This window comes from Neovison vison, chromosome 6 (genome assembly GCF_020171115.1).
Source record: "Neovison vison isolate M4711 chromosome 6, ASM_NN_V1, whole genome shotgun sequence".
NCBI classification, from domain to species: domain Eukaryota; kingdom Metazoa; phylum Chordata; class Mammalia; order Carnivora; family Mustelidae; genus Neogale; species Neogale vison.
Window position 1 is genome coordinate 112,578,118 of NC_058096.1, and position 13,154 is coordinate 112,591,271.

General features: G+C 38.3%; 1 pseudogene; it reads left to right on the forward strand.

Moving 5' to 3' along the window:
* Window positions 1-236: 236 nt before the first annotated feature.
* On the forward strand, window positions 237-579 carry LOC122910518 (annotated as a pseudogene).
* The last annotated feature ends 12,575 nt before the right edge of the window (window positions 580-13,154 follow it).

The window sequence follows — 13,154 nt, forward strand, 5'->3', positions numbered from 1 at the left end:
AATAGACAGTAAAGAAAAAAAAAACACTAGAAATTAAAATTGTCATTATACAATGAAACAGGAATTTTATCAATATACAATATTACCAAATTGCATTTTAAAGATGAGAGCAAGAAAACTGCAAACCTAAAGATTTACTTGGAAAATATACAAAGAAATAGCTTCTTTCCTTCCTTTCTCTCAACCATTTTGGCAGCTGCTCTTGGTTGGGGCCATCCTGCACCTAAGGCAGGAAGATGATGGCTGCGAAGAAGACAAAAAATTCCCTGGAATTGATCAACTCTAGGTTCCATATCATCATGAAAAGTGGAAAGCATGTGGTAAGGTACAAGCAGACTCTGAAAATGATCAGATACGGCTAAGTCAAACTGGTCATCTTTGCCAACAACTGCCCAGCCTTGAAGAAATCTGAAATAGAATACCATGTCACGTTGGCCAAAACTAGTGTCTACCACCACAGTGTCAATAATATTGAATTGGGCACAGTGTGTGGGAAATACTACAGAGTATGATATTGGCTATTGATCAAGGCGATTCTGAGAACATTAGAAGCCTCCAGAACAGACTGGTGAAAAGTAAATCATGTAAAATTTTTTTTTTTTTAAAGATTTTATTTATTTATTTGAGAGAGAGAGACAGTGAGAGAGAGCACGAGCGAGGAGAAGGTCAGAGAGCGAAGCAGACTCCCCATGGAGCTGGGAGCCTGATGCGGGACTCGATCCCGGGACTCCAGGATCACGCCCTGAGCCGAAGGCAGTCGTCCAACCAACGGAGCCACCCAGGCGTCCCTAGCCAGAGCTTGTTTTAAACATGCATACACACATGATCAGCCAAAGAATAACATTATTTCCTTGATATTTATATATCAGAAAATATTCATAGCATATTTCCCTTTAGCTTTATAAATACCCTTTGCTAACACTCATGCTCAAATTAACGAATCAAACTTGTTCAGAGCTCAAGGGATGGATATTTTAGCCAAAATTTCAAGCATGCCTTGGACATAGTATTAATAATGTTTCATCTTAAATAATTTATTCATGAAAACGTTCCTGATTTTTCCAACTAGACACGTCTCTCCTTATTTTGAATACCCAAAGTACTTTGTTTATATTACTTTACTGAACATGTCTTACATTAACTTGGTGGTTCTCAGTCAGGCACGTTTTTCCCCACCAGGGAACATTTGGCAATGCCTGGTGACATTTTTGGCTCTCTCAATTGTGGGGAATCTTGTGATGGGTAGAGGCCAGAAACAATGCTCAGCATTCTAAAATACACAGTGCATTTCCCTACAATAAGAAATTATTTGGTCCAAAATATCAACAGTGCTGTGGTTCAGAAGAAGAAACCCAGTTTGAGTTTGTAGCTTGTTAATTTTCTTTTTCATCTTCTCCACTTTCAGTTACTTTGAAAGTATCATGGGGACACCTCGGTGGCTCAGTTGGTTGAGTGTCTGCCTTCTGCTTGAGTTATGATCCCAGGGTCCTGGGAACAAGCCCTGCACTGGGCTCCCTGCTTAGTGGGGAGTCTGCTTCTCCTTCCTCTGCCCTTCCCCCTGCCTGTGTTTGCTCTATCACTTTCTCTATCTCTCTCTCAAAAAAAAAAAAAAAAAAAAAAGGTATCATGGACTAGGGCTTACCTGGGATTCCATATAATTTATAGTGTTGTGCCTGCTACAGGGTAAGGTAACATTTGTGAAACTGAATTTTTATTCAACGTCAATCCTTAGTGTCCCACTATACGTGTGGGGTGCTCTCCTCAGAATGTGTGTGAAAGAGTCTAAGCAGGTAGTCTTTATTCTCTACGAATTCCCAGCTTAATAGTGAAAGAGAGGTATAAATAGATACTTCGTACTACAATACATTATATACTTGAACAAGGATATGAGGGAAAAGTATGCAGTGTGAAGCCAAAGTCAGAACTAAGGAGATTTCATATAGTAAATCAAAACAAAGCAGAACCTATTTGGCATACAATAATACCGAAAAGTTGCTTTGCCTATTTTGGTAGGTAAACTAGGATTAGAAAACAAAATGCCAGATATAAAGATGGAGCACCAACAAACCCCCTTCCTTCCAAAATAAAGAATGTTACTAGGTTAATGTAAAAGTGGGAAACTTTCTTGAAGTCATCTTTCAATGCTGTTCTTGAACTGCTTAACTGAGAAGTTATTTTAAAGTCCAAGAACTCTTCTTTGTACTTACTCTCCCCTTTTCCCTGGCATTCTGTTTTTGTTTTATTTATGAAATATTTTTTCTAATCTTTCTAAGGCTTCTGATTAGTATTGTTTTTATGTGAACTTTTCCTGGAATTATCTGTGTTAGCTCCAGTGCTATCGTTTCTCTTTTATGCTTATTTTGTTCTGCTCTTCCATTTTGAAAGATTTATTTTGTGTCTGATCATTATTTGTCTTCGTATTTAAGACTGCATCATTATAATTCAGTAAAGTTCCTATGTACAGAATTCTTATATAAAAATAACTATTCCTGGGGCGCCTGGGTGGCTCAGTGGGTTAAAGCATCTGCCTTCAGCTCAGGTCATGATCCCAGGGTCCTGGGATCGAGCCCGGCATGGGGCTCTCTGCTCTGCGGGGAGCCTGCTAACTCCTCTCTTTCTCTCTGCCTGCCTCTCTGCCTACTTGTGATCTCTGTCTGTAACATAAATAAATAAAATCTTAAAAAAAAAAACAAAACAAAACACAAAAAACTATTCCTCCTATATTCAAACAAGATCTATGTGAAGATGAATTTGAAACTATTATGCAACTCAAATAAGACTTGAAATAATGAAAAAGAATTCCAGTTTCTTCAATGGAACTATTACAAAATTTAAGTCTATATAAATTAGAATAATAGAAAAAATAATTAACAACATGAATGGAATTCTCACTTTGTAATTAGATTAGCTATTTCTACTATGCATGTGGAAAACTAGACAAAAAAAAAAATATCCAGGGTATTTTTGAGAAGGTAGAGAAATGAGAGGTAACTAACGTCACCATATATAATTTATATTGTGACAATATAATAATTGAAAATATATGCTAGAAAATAAAATTAAAGGTGACTACCTACCTACACTAAATGACAGGTAAGTCACAGATTGCCATGTGAAAATTAAGCTATAAAAGAAGCAAGAAGAAACTCTGAAAGTTATACACACACACACACACACACACACACATAAACATACCCATAAATAGAGTGAAGCTGTCCATTTGAGTACAGTAGATAATTCAAAAGCACAGAGAAAAAAAGATTATTGAATTTAATTATGTAAATACATTTGAAGAATCTACAGAGCAAAGTAATATAAACATAGTGAAAAGAAGAGGAAAGGCACATGAAATATATATATGACAGATAATTGGTCTGATTTCTTTAATACAGTGCTTGCACAAATCAGTAAGCAAAAGATAAAGAAGATAACTGAAAAAGTACAATAATCATGAATAGAAGTGTCAGTACACGTGTACTATTCAAGATTCTTCAGATAAAAAGAGCCAATAGGATAGATAGGTAGGCAGGGAGGTAGAAGATAGATACAGATGAGAGGAGATTTGTTATTGGCTTACACCATTTTGAAGGCCAAAAGTTCCCACAATTTGCCATCTGCAAGCAGGAGAATCCAGAAAGCAGGTGGTGTACTTCAGTCTGAGTCTGCAGGCCAGAGAAGTAGTGGGCCAATGGCGTTAAGTCCTGCTGTGAGTTTGAAAGCCTGAGAGCCAAGAGCTTCGGCGTCTGCGGGCAGAAGATGGCTGTCTCAGTTCAAGAGAAGAGGAAATTCACTCTTCTTCCACCTTTTTTTTCCTTTCAGGCTGTCAGTGGATTGGATGACGCCTACCAGCACTGGTGAGGGAGATCTTTACTCAGTCTACCAAGGCTAATGCAAGTCGCTTCCAGAGACACCCACACAGACACACCTAGTCAAGTTTTACCAACTACTCGGGTGTTCCTTCACTCAGTCGCGTTGACACATAAAATTAACCATTACAACATATCATTCCGAAACACATGAAAGTACGTTCAACTACCATCAGAATAGGAGCAAAGCAAACACACTGAAATACAATTTTCCTCATATCAGAATGGCAAGTATTTTTTTTAGAAGGATTGATAATACACCATGTTGGTGAGGATTTGTGGAAATAGATAAGCTCATGCATTCTTGGTTAGTGAATATTGGATCAGCCTTATGGGAATACATTTGACAATATCTGTCAACATAAAAATTCCCGTATATTTTTACTCACAATCGTTGTTCTAGGAATTTATGCGTTAGTAAGTTCCTACATGTCTCAGAGAAAGACAACATACTGTGGAGGTTAATAGCATAGAAGCTGGAATCCACTGGGTTTGAACCCTGGTTTTGCATTTACTGAGTGTGGTATCAGGGAAATTATTTGGAAGTCCTTATATCAGAGTTTTCTAATTTGTCTAATGGGGATAAGAATAGCAAATACCTCAAGGGGTTGCCGTGATTATAAAATTTAGTAATATATGTCAAGTGCTTGTCACATTGTAGGTACTGTGGAAGTGGAGGGATGATGTATGTCAGTTCGACTGGGACATAGACCTGGCTTAGACTTGTTTTGTCCCAATACAATTACAAACATCCTTACCCTTTCAGGTCTCACTGGATGACATATTATGTAGACATCTTATAGGTAAGCATGAGAGTAATTGTTCTAAGTATATTAATTGTGGATCTGTGAATAATAGCAAAGATTATAAATAATGTCCATCAATTGATTACTTGTTAAATGTGTGTACTTACAATATATGTTTCATCCTTTCAGAGGAACATGCCATAGCTTTCAAAAAGAAAATTAACCACAGAAGTTGTTTCAAACAATGATTTTCAAACTTTTTGATCTCATGATCTAAATTATTTTTTTAAGATTTTTTTTTATTTATTTGACAGACAGATCACAAGTAGGCAGAGAGGCAGGCAGAGAGAGAGGAGGAAGCAGGCTCCCCACTGAGCAGAGAGCCCATTGCGGGACTCGATCCCAGGATCCTGGGATCATGACCTGAGCTGAAGGCAGAGGCTTTAACCCACTGAGCCACCCAGGTGCCCCATGATCTCTTAAATTATTAAGAATAATTTGTAATGTGAAACATCATTTGCTTTCATAGATGATATCTAGTGCTATTTATCAGATGAGAAATTAGATGGGCAAACATTTATGTATGTATATATAAGTCATTTTAAAATAACAATAAAAATGTAATAACATGGCAACAACATATTTTTAAGGAAAAACTACATTAAAATTAGCTTGGAAGTACATTACTTTGCATTTTCACTAGTGTTAAACAGTCCTATAAATAGTAGGTTGTACTACAGCTTCTGAAAACTTCACTTTACACTCAAGAGAGAATAGGAGAAAAAAAGGCAACTGATATTTTAGTGTTATTATAAAAATAGTTTTGACCTCACAGGCTCCCCAAAGGGATCTCTAGTATTTCCAGTGGTCTTAGGTCAAGGTAATTTTGAGAATTTTGAGAACCATTCGTTTAGAACTTGGACCAAAAATCATTTTTTCAAGGAGGAATATTTTATTGCTGACATTTTTTAGAAGAGCCTGCACATGGTGATAATAAAAATAAGACCAACTTATAGTCAGTTTTATTATTGTTTACAAATTCTCTACCAATAATCCTCTATCTTAGTACCTACACTTGGCGTAGACATTCTCGTCACCCCATCATTTATATATCACCGTGTAGCAGAAACCAAACTAGACCAAATCCATCTGATGCCAAAGAGCTTGGGATCTTACCTGTCCCAGTATGTTAAAAAATTATTTTAATGCTTGCGTCTTAAGAAGGATACATCACTGATGGTCATCTGCACAAACAACACAAAAAAACTAGTTCCGCAGAAGTAATTCCCATCATAGACTACAAGAGCAAGTGGAGAATGAATGCAAAAATCCTAGGAAGGAAGAGGAAAACAAGTTTTCAATCATCCTTCAGAATCCAAGCGGAACATCCAAACACACTCATATTAAAACAGATACAGTTAGAGCAAAGTGGTAGGTCTTTAAATCTCTGAAAACTTGAAGAAAATAGTTAATTATCATTCTGAGATAATTATTGCTGTAAATTCAGTCATTCGGCCTCTGTTTTTACAACCTGGCATTTTCCACTGAGAAGAAGAATCTGCCCTTCTCAAGAATTTTATTTTCCAGGCTCTTTCAAGGGTTCTGCCAGCACAGCCCTGACTCACCAGCTGGGGCTCCCTGAGGAGAGAGGCGGGAGGGGAGAGATTCCCCAGTGTGTGCACTCCAGCCAGCTTCTGGAGGTCCCTGTGCATTTTGTCATGACAATTAGATTGTGTACTTACACAAAATATTCTAAACATCTTAATTAAGTTAGATTGAAGGAAATTAAACTAAAAAGGATCTGAGGTGTAGAGCATTTCTTCAGTAAGAAAGTCCCATTATAAACCCAGGGAAGGTGAAGAGCAAATAGATTCCGACTAATGCACAGGTCATGAATTTGGAAGTCTCCATTGTATCTTCAGAGATGAGGAATAAGAAAAAGGGCAAAGGATATCTTCATGGATGGGGAAATAAAGGGAGAAGAATAACAGAGAATTTCATTGATATTGATTGATATTGATACTGATAATGAGACATGAAGCCCCTAATATTACAGGATGTCAGAACTGAAAGGTATTTTAGAGACCATCCAGACAATTCAGACAATCCAGACAAACCTCTTTATTTTATAAATGGGAAAATAAGACCCAGAGTAGCTAAGTAATAAAGCTTGATGTTTACAATATTAACTGATTTATCAAATAAACTATAAGGTATGGCACATAATATCTCTTTGAATCTCCATGTTTTTTTTTAAAAGATTTTATTTATTTATTTGACAGAGATCACAAGTAGGCAGAGAGGCAGGCAGAGAGAGAGAAAGGAAAGCAGGCTCCCCACTGAGCAGAGAGCCTGTTGCGGGGCTCGATCCCAGGACCCTGAGATCATGACCTGAGCCAAAGGCAGAGGCTTAACCCACTGAGCCACCCAGGCGCCCAAATCTCCATGTTTTTGAAGGAACATATATTACAGGCATTGTTTTTGTTACTCTTTCTTTTCAAATAATATTATTAAAATACTTTTTAACATTATATAATCTGAAACTATGACAGGACAGTGAATTTTAAGTCAGAATCAATGGCCAAAATAATGATTTGAACTTTATAAATTTGGATTAGCTACATTGTTAAATAAAATTCAAAAATACTGTTTTGATGCTTAATGTTTATGGGCACTAAGCTTAACTGTGGAGAGGAACCATCAATTTATACAAGGTACAAAGTTCCTGATCTCCAGTGGCTCACACTTATCCAATGAGATTAATTATAAGCAACATATGTAGATCTTAAGTTAAAAAAAAAAAAAACACCCAAAAAACAAAACAAAAAAAGCATTTTAGAGGGGTATAAAAAAGTAGATCATGAAGAGCTTAATTCTGCTTAGAGAGTTCAGGCAACCTCCATGAAATTAAATTGAGAAAAGGACCTTGAAGGAATAATAAGACTTCAGTAGGTGTACCCTGGAAAATTAGGTCATTTCAGATAGAAAAGAATATACACACAAAGGCAAAGTCTTATATGGTTTTTAGGAAAGATACCTTATGTATTTAGGGTATGGAAAAGAGGGTACAGTGCTTGACCATATACAACTTCTTCTTTGAGGCCACCCATGTGTCCAGCCATCACTCAGGACTTTCTCTGAGGTAGCCATGATCATTAGCACGCCATCTTGTTTCCAAATGTCCCTCATTGAATTAGAGGTCAGCTACTCAACAGGTTTGTCAGAAACCTATACATTGGCTTGGCCAAAAAGATGAATGAGGCTAATCACATGCCTTCTATGATTATTTGAACTTAGAAACACAAAGTTTCAGTGAGAGATAAAGCTGGAAGAGAAGATATAAAAAGAAGAACTATAAGGTTGAATCAAGGTCATGGCAAATTAAAATTTTGAGGGACTAGAAAGCCCATGAAGAGAAACCATAAGGTTGTATAAGAGTCAGAGAGTAGTTTGTCCCTAGAGTTAGCTCAGTTTTAATGTGTCCTTCTTATAAACCTAACCTGGAAGGAATCTTAGGTTCTTAAATCAAAAGAACCTAGCTAATCCAGAGACTAGGAAAACTAGCGGGAAATTAGGCCACATTTTAGAGAATATCTTAGGGAAAACTGGGTATTTTAGACTCTAAAACCAAGAATTCTCTACTCTAAGTAAACCTTTGTTACACAATTATTTGTGCCTTGTTTTTAACTTTCATATTTAAAAAATATTTTATTACCACCTCCATTTTCCCCTTCTTTTCCATTTCTTATCTTAAAAGACTTTTAAGAAACCCTTATTTATTGAAATGATTTCTCAGCAGTAAGATGTAACTCTTTTGTTTTTTAAAATTTTATTTACTTATATATAGAGAGAGAGCATGTGTGAGTGTGGGGAGGGCAGAGGGAGAGGGAGATAGAGAATCTCCAGTGGAATCAGCACTCTGGGCAGAGCCTCCTGTGGGGCTCAGTCTCATGACCCTGAGATCTTGACCTGAGCTGAAACCAAGAGTTGAGCTCTTAATCAGCTGAGCCACCCAGGCGCCTCAAGATGTAAGTCTTCATACTATCTGATCTTCATTCTGGCCAAACCTATTGTCTTCCAGGGGCTCACACTTATCCAATGAAAAATTATAGGCAGCATATATAACCTTATATAATCCAGCTGATATATATAGACCATGTATAGACCTTCATCCAGCTGATGGATTAAGAATTACCAATAGGTCTTCTTGGAAAGATACACAGATGCTGACTCACTAGTTTGGAAAGGAGACTAAGAATTTAGACTTGTAAATGATCCTTAATCAAAGAGTTCAAGGATCACACCTTAAAAACAAAACAAAACAAAAACAAAAACAAAAATAAACAAAAAACCAAAAAACTTTGACGTCGGTTTTTTTTGTTTTTGTTTTTGTTTTAGGGAATTTCTAGGGCACCTGGGTGGTTCAGTTGGATAAGCAACTGCCTTCAGTTCAGGTCATAATCCCAGAGTACCGGGATGGAGTCCCGCAGTGGGCTCGCAACTGCACGGGTGTCTGCTTCTCCCTCTGACCTTCTCCCCTCTCACACTCTCTCTCATTCTTTCTCTCTCTCTCTCTCTCTCTCTCAAATAAATAAATAAATAATCTTAAATAGGGAATTTCTAAAGTAAAGTTTTAGTCTGTTTTGTGAAGGACTGAAACCAGGAAGTAAGCTATTAAGATACTGTAGATGAGAGCTAAGGAATTGTGGGGAAAAAAGGTGACTATTGATATAATAAATAATCCTTCATAAAATTCCTTTATTATAATTTAGAACTACATATACCATCTTATATCCTCATCTGTGTTTTCTTTAACTTCCTCTATGATTTTCCATCTATGTCTTCTCTATTCCAGGGGATCTGAACATAGTTCTCTATAGACTGATGTAAGGATTGCTACATCTGATTCCTGGATCTAACAATCTAACCAAAGCTAGCTGAGCAGATGACTAAGAAAATCCATGGAAGAAAACAAATTTGGCCAGAATGAAGATCAGATAGTATGAAAAATTACATCTTGGGGCGCCTGGGTGGCTAAGCTGATTAAGTACCCAGCTCCTGGTTTCAGCTCAGGTCATGAGACTGAGCCCCAGGAGGCTCTGCCCAGAGTGCTGATTCCCCTAGAGATTCTCTATCTCCCTCTCCCTCTCCCTCTGCCCCTCCCCCGCTCACATAGGCTCTCTCTCTATGAGTAAATAAAATCTAAAAAACAAAACAAAACAACAAAAAAAAAAGAACTACACCTTACTGCTGAGAAATCATTTCAATAACTAAGGGTTTCTTAAAAGTCTTTTAAGATAGAGAACGGAAAAGGAGGGGAAAATGGAGGTGGTAATAAAATATTTTTTAAAATACGAAAGCTAAAAACAAGGCACAAATAATTGTGTAACAAAGGCTTACTTAGAGTAGAGACTTCTTGGTTTTATTTATTTTTTATTTTATTTATGTATTTTTAAAGATTTTATTTATTTATTTATTTATTTATTTGACAAACAGAGATCACAAGTAGGCCGAGAGGCAGGCAGAGAAGAGAGGAAGAGAAGCAGGGTCCCTGCTGAGCAGAGAGCCTGAGGCAGGGCTGAATTCCAGGACCCTGAGATCATGACCTGAGCTGAAGGCAGAGGCTTTAACCCGCTGAGCCACCCACCCTCCCTGACTTCTTGGTTTTAGATAGCAGTGAAATCAAACAAGATTTTGGTGATTGATGAGAAATGGGGAGTTGATAATGGTCATCCACAAAGAGCAAAGCTCTGAGTCCAGTATTTCTGCTGTATTCCTAGGCCAGGACCGTAAGATCACGACCTGGGCCAAAGGCAGAGGCTTAACCCACTGAGCTACCTAGGCACCCCTGGGCTTTAATTTTTAAGAACACAGTTTCCCTGTATCTCTCTATGTGCCCAAAGACATATAATCTTCCAGGTTGTGAATCAATACTGATCTAAAGGGAAGAGAGGGAACTAGAGAGGTAGGAAAACCTCTAAGTTTGAGAAGACTCTAGTCCTTCAATTAGAATGTTAATGATAAATTAGAAGACACACAGGAATCCCTCAAAGCATTTTTGGCTTGAATTAGCACTCTAACCCCGAATTCCCCACTTTTTATCTTTGTGGGAAATAAGAGGCTGAGAAACTGGACTCAGATGTGCTTTGAAAGTTACACATAATAGTCAATCTGCACAGATTTCTAATTGCCTTAACTTGAAAAGAAAGTACACTTTTTTAAATTTTTTTTTTTTTTAAAGAACATAACTCCCTACAAAACCAGACCGATAGCACTGCAGAATAATTACAGCTTCCTCTGGTTGCTATGACACCTCTTCTACCTACGTCATCCTGTATCATAACGGTTTTTGAGCGCTAGTAAAAGAAGATAAGATAGTGACATAAGATTAAAGGTATGAGGGGAAAAAGATCTCACTAAAGGTGACATTAAGAAATAATTTAACGGGGGCGCCTGGGTGGCTCAGTGAGTTAAAGCTTCTGCCTTCGGCTCGGGTCATGATCCCAGGGTCCTGGGATCGAGTCCCACATCAGGCTCTCTGCTCAGCAGGGAGCCTGCTTCCTCCTCTCTCTCTGCCTGCTTGTGATCTCTGTCTGTCAAATAAATAAGTAAAATCTTTAAAAAAAAAAAAAAAAGAAAGAAAGAAATAATTTAACGTCATCCCCCCCCTCCCCCGTGGCTCAGTCCGTTGAGCAGCATTGGACTCTTCTCTCACCTCAGGGCTTGATCTCAGGGTTGTGAGTTCAAGCCCTGCACTGGGCTCTATGTTGGGTGTGGAGCCTACTTGAAAGAAAGAGAAAAGAAAGAATTTAATGTCAGTGTTTTAGTTAATGGAACCATAATTATCTTCCTAACAAATATTACCACATATGTCTTATGAGGCATTGACTGTAACAGCTCGTACTTGAGGGACGGGTGGAGCAAGAGTTTTAGTTTAAAAGCTTCTTACAAATGTAAAAATAAAATAAATCCAGCCATGACAAAACCAGGAAAATGTTTTAACGTTTCTTTAATTAGCCCCTAAGTAGTTTGGAAATAACTTAAGAATAACAGAAAGTGGCCCTTTTTAGGGGGTGCCTGGGTGGCTCAGTCCGTGACCTCAGTCCGCATCTAACTCTTGATCGCAGGGTTGTGAGTTCGAGTCCTGTGTTGGGCTCCATGCTGGGTGTGAAGCCTACTTAAAATGGCCCCATTTTAGGGGGAGGATTCATCAGCAGAGTTCTCAGCAATGAAGAGTCTTTTATCCTTAGCTGAACCACCTTCATATGGTAGGATGTCAGAGCAAGGATTCACCCTCTTGGTGTGAAAAAGCAGGCTGGCTCTTGAAGGGAAAGAGAAAGGGAGAGGTCAGGAAGAGGAAGGCGGTGTGGACAGAACAAATGGTAATGAGTTCAGAGGAGCCGCTTAATCATTTGCCTACCGTGGGCTTCTATCTGGATCGGACCAAAAGGGCTTCATTTAATGAGAAGATTTATCTTTGGCGTCTATGAAGCGAGAGTTGATCTGACACTGTTTAAACAGGCAACATGAGAATGCAAGCGTTTAAAGCTGGTATATTACTGAAATGTTCAAGAAATCTCATCACAAATACATTCAAAATACACAATCTAAATCCTTTTTAAAGGGCACCTCACATTAATCCCTCAGCTGGGGTTCCTCGCTTTTATAGCATCATTTATCACTTTAATGTAACGTTAGTTTAGCAGCTAAAAGCCAAGGCAGAAAACCTGCTCCGAATGTTGGAACATTAATGACTTGAGCAAAAAGGAAACACTTGAAAGACCAGCCGACGCTCTAGTTCTTTCCCCTAGGTTATAATCACAGATGTAGGAAGCAATTGCTGCTATATAAATAATACTGCAATGTGGTTAATGTTGGCAAGACAAGACTTATTTGGGACAGAAAGGGTAAATAACAAAAGGTTTGACAAACTGACTCCAGGGAGAAATGTGTGTTTATGTGTGCAGAGAGGGAGGGTAAGAGGGAGAGAGATGAGCTCAAACCCTTCTTTGATTCCAGTGCATATTTTTCTAGACAGAAAATCTAGGGGTGGAGATGAGATGCAGGGGGTGGAGGGTGGAAATACCAGGGCATCCTAGCAGCACAGATGGCATCGGGACTCATGCCTCCCACTACACCTGAGGCTGTGGAGGCTGCAGGAGAATGCACGGGTATGTGGATGTGGGGAGGGCTGGGGGCGGCACTCCATTTGGGAGGGGAGAATCCCAGTATTTGTGAAACCAAATTCCCCACACTGCTTCAGCAACTCCTTTTTTTTTGCTTACCTAAAACATACATCTGACATATATCTGACTCTCTCCCTAGCTAAGCAGGATTTGGGGAAAGACATGTACCTTTTCTTGAGTCACCTTGTCCACATTTGTGAAATGCACCAGGGGTCAGATGGTGAGGGTGAGGATGTCTAGATGGACACGTTGAGTCCTTCCAGCACCAATCTTTCATGGATTTACTTTGCTATTATTAATATAGCTGATGACTTTTTTTATGCTATCTTTGGTGCTCTGATTATATCATATCAAAG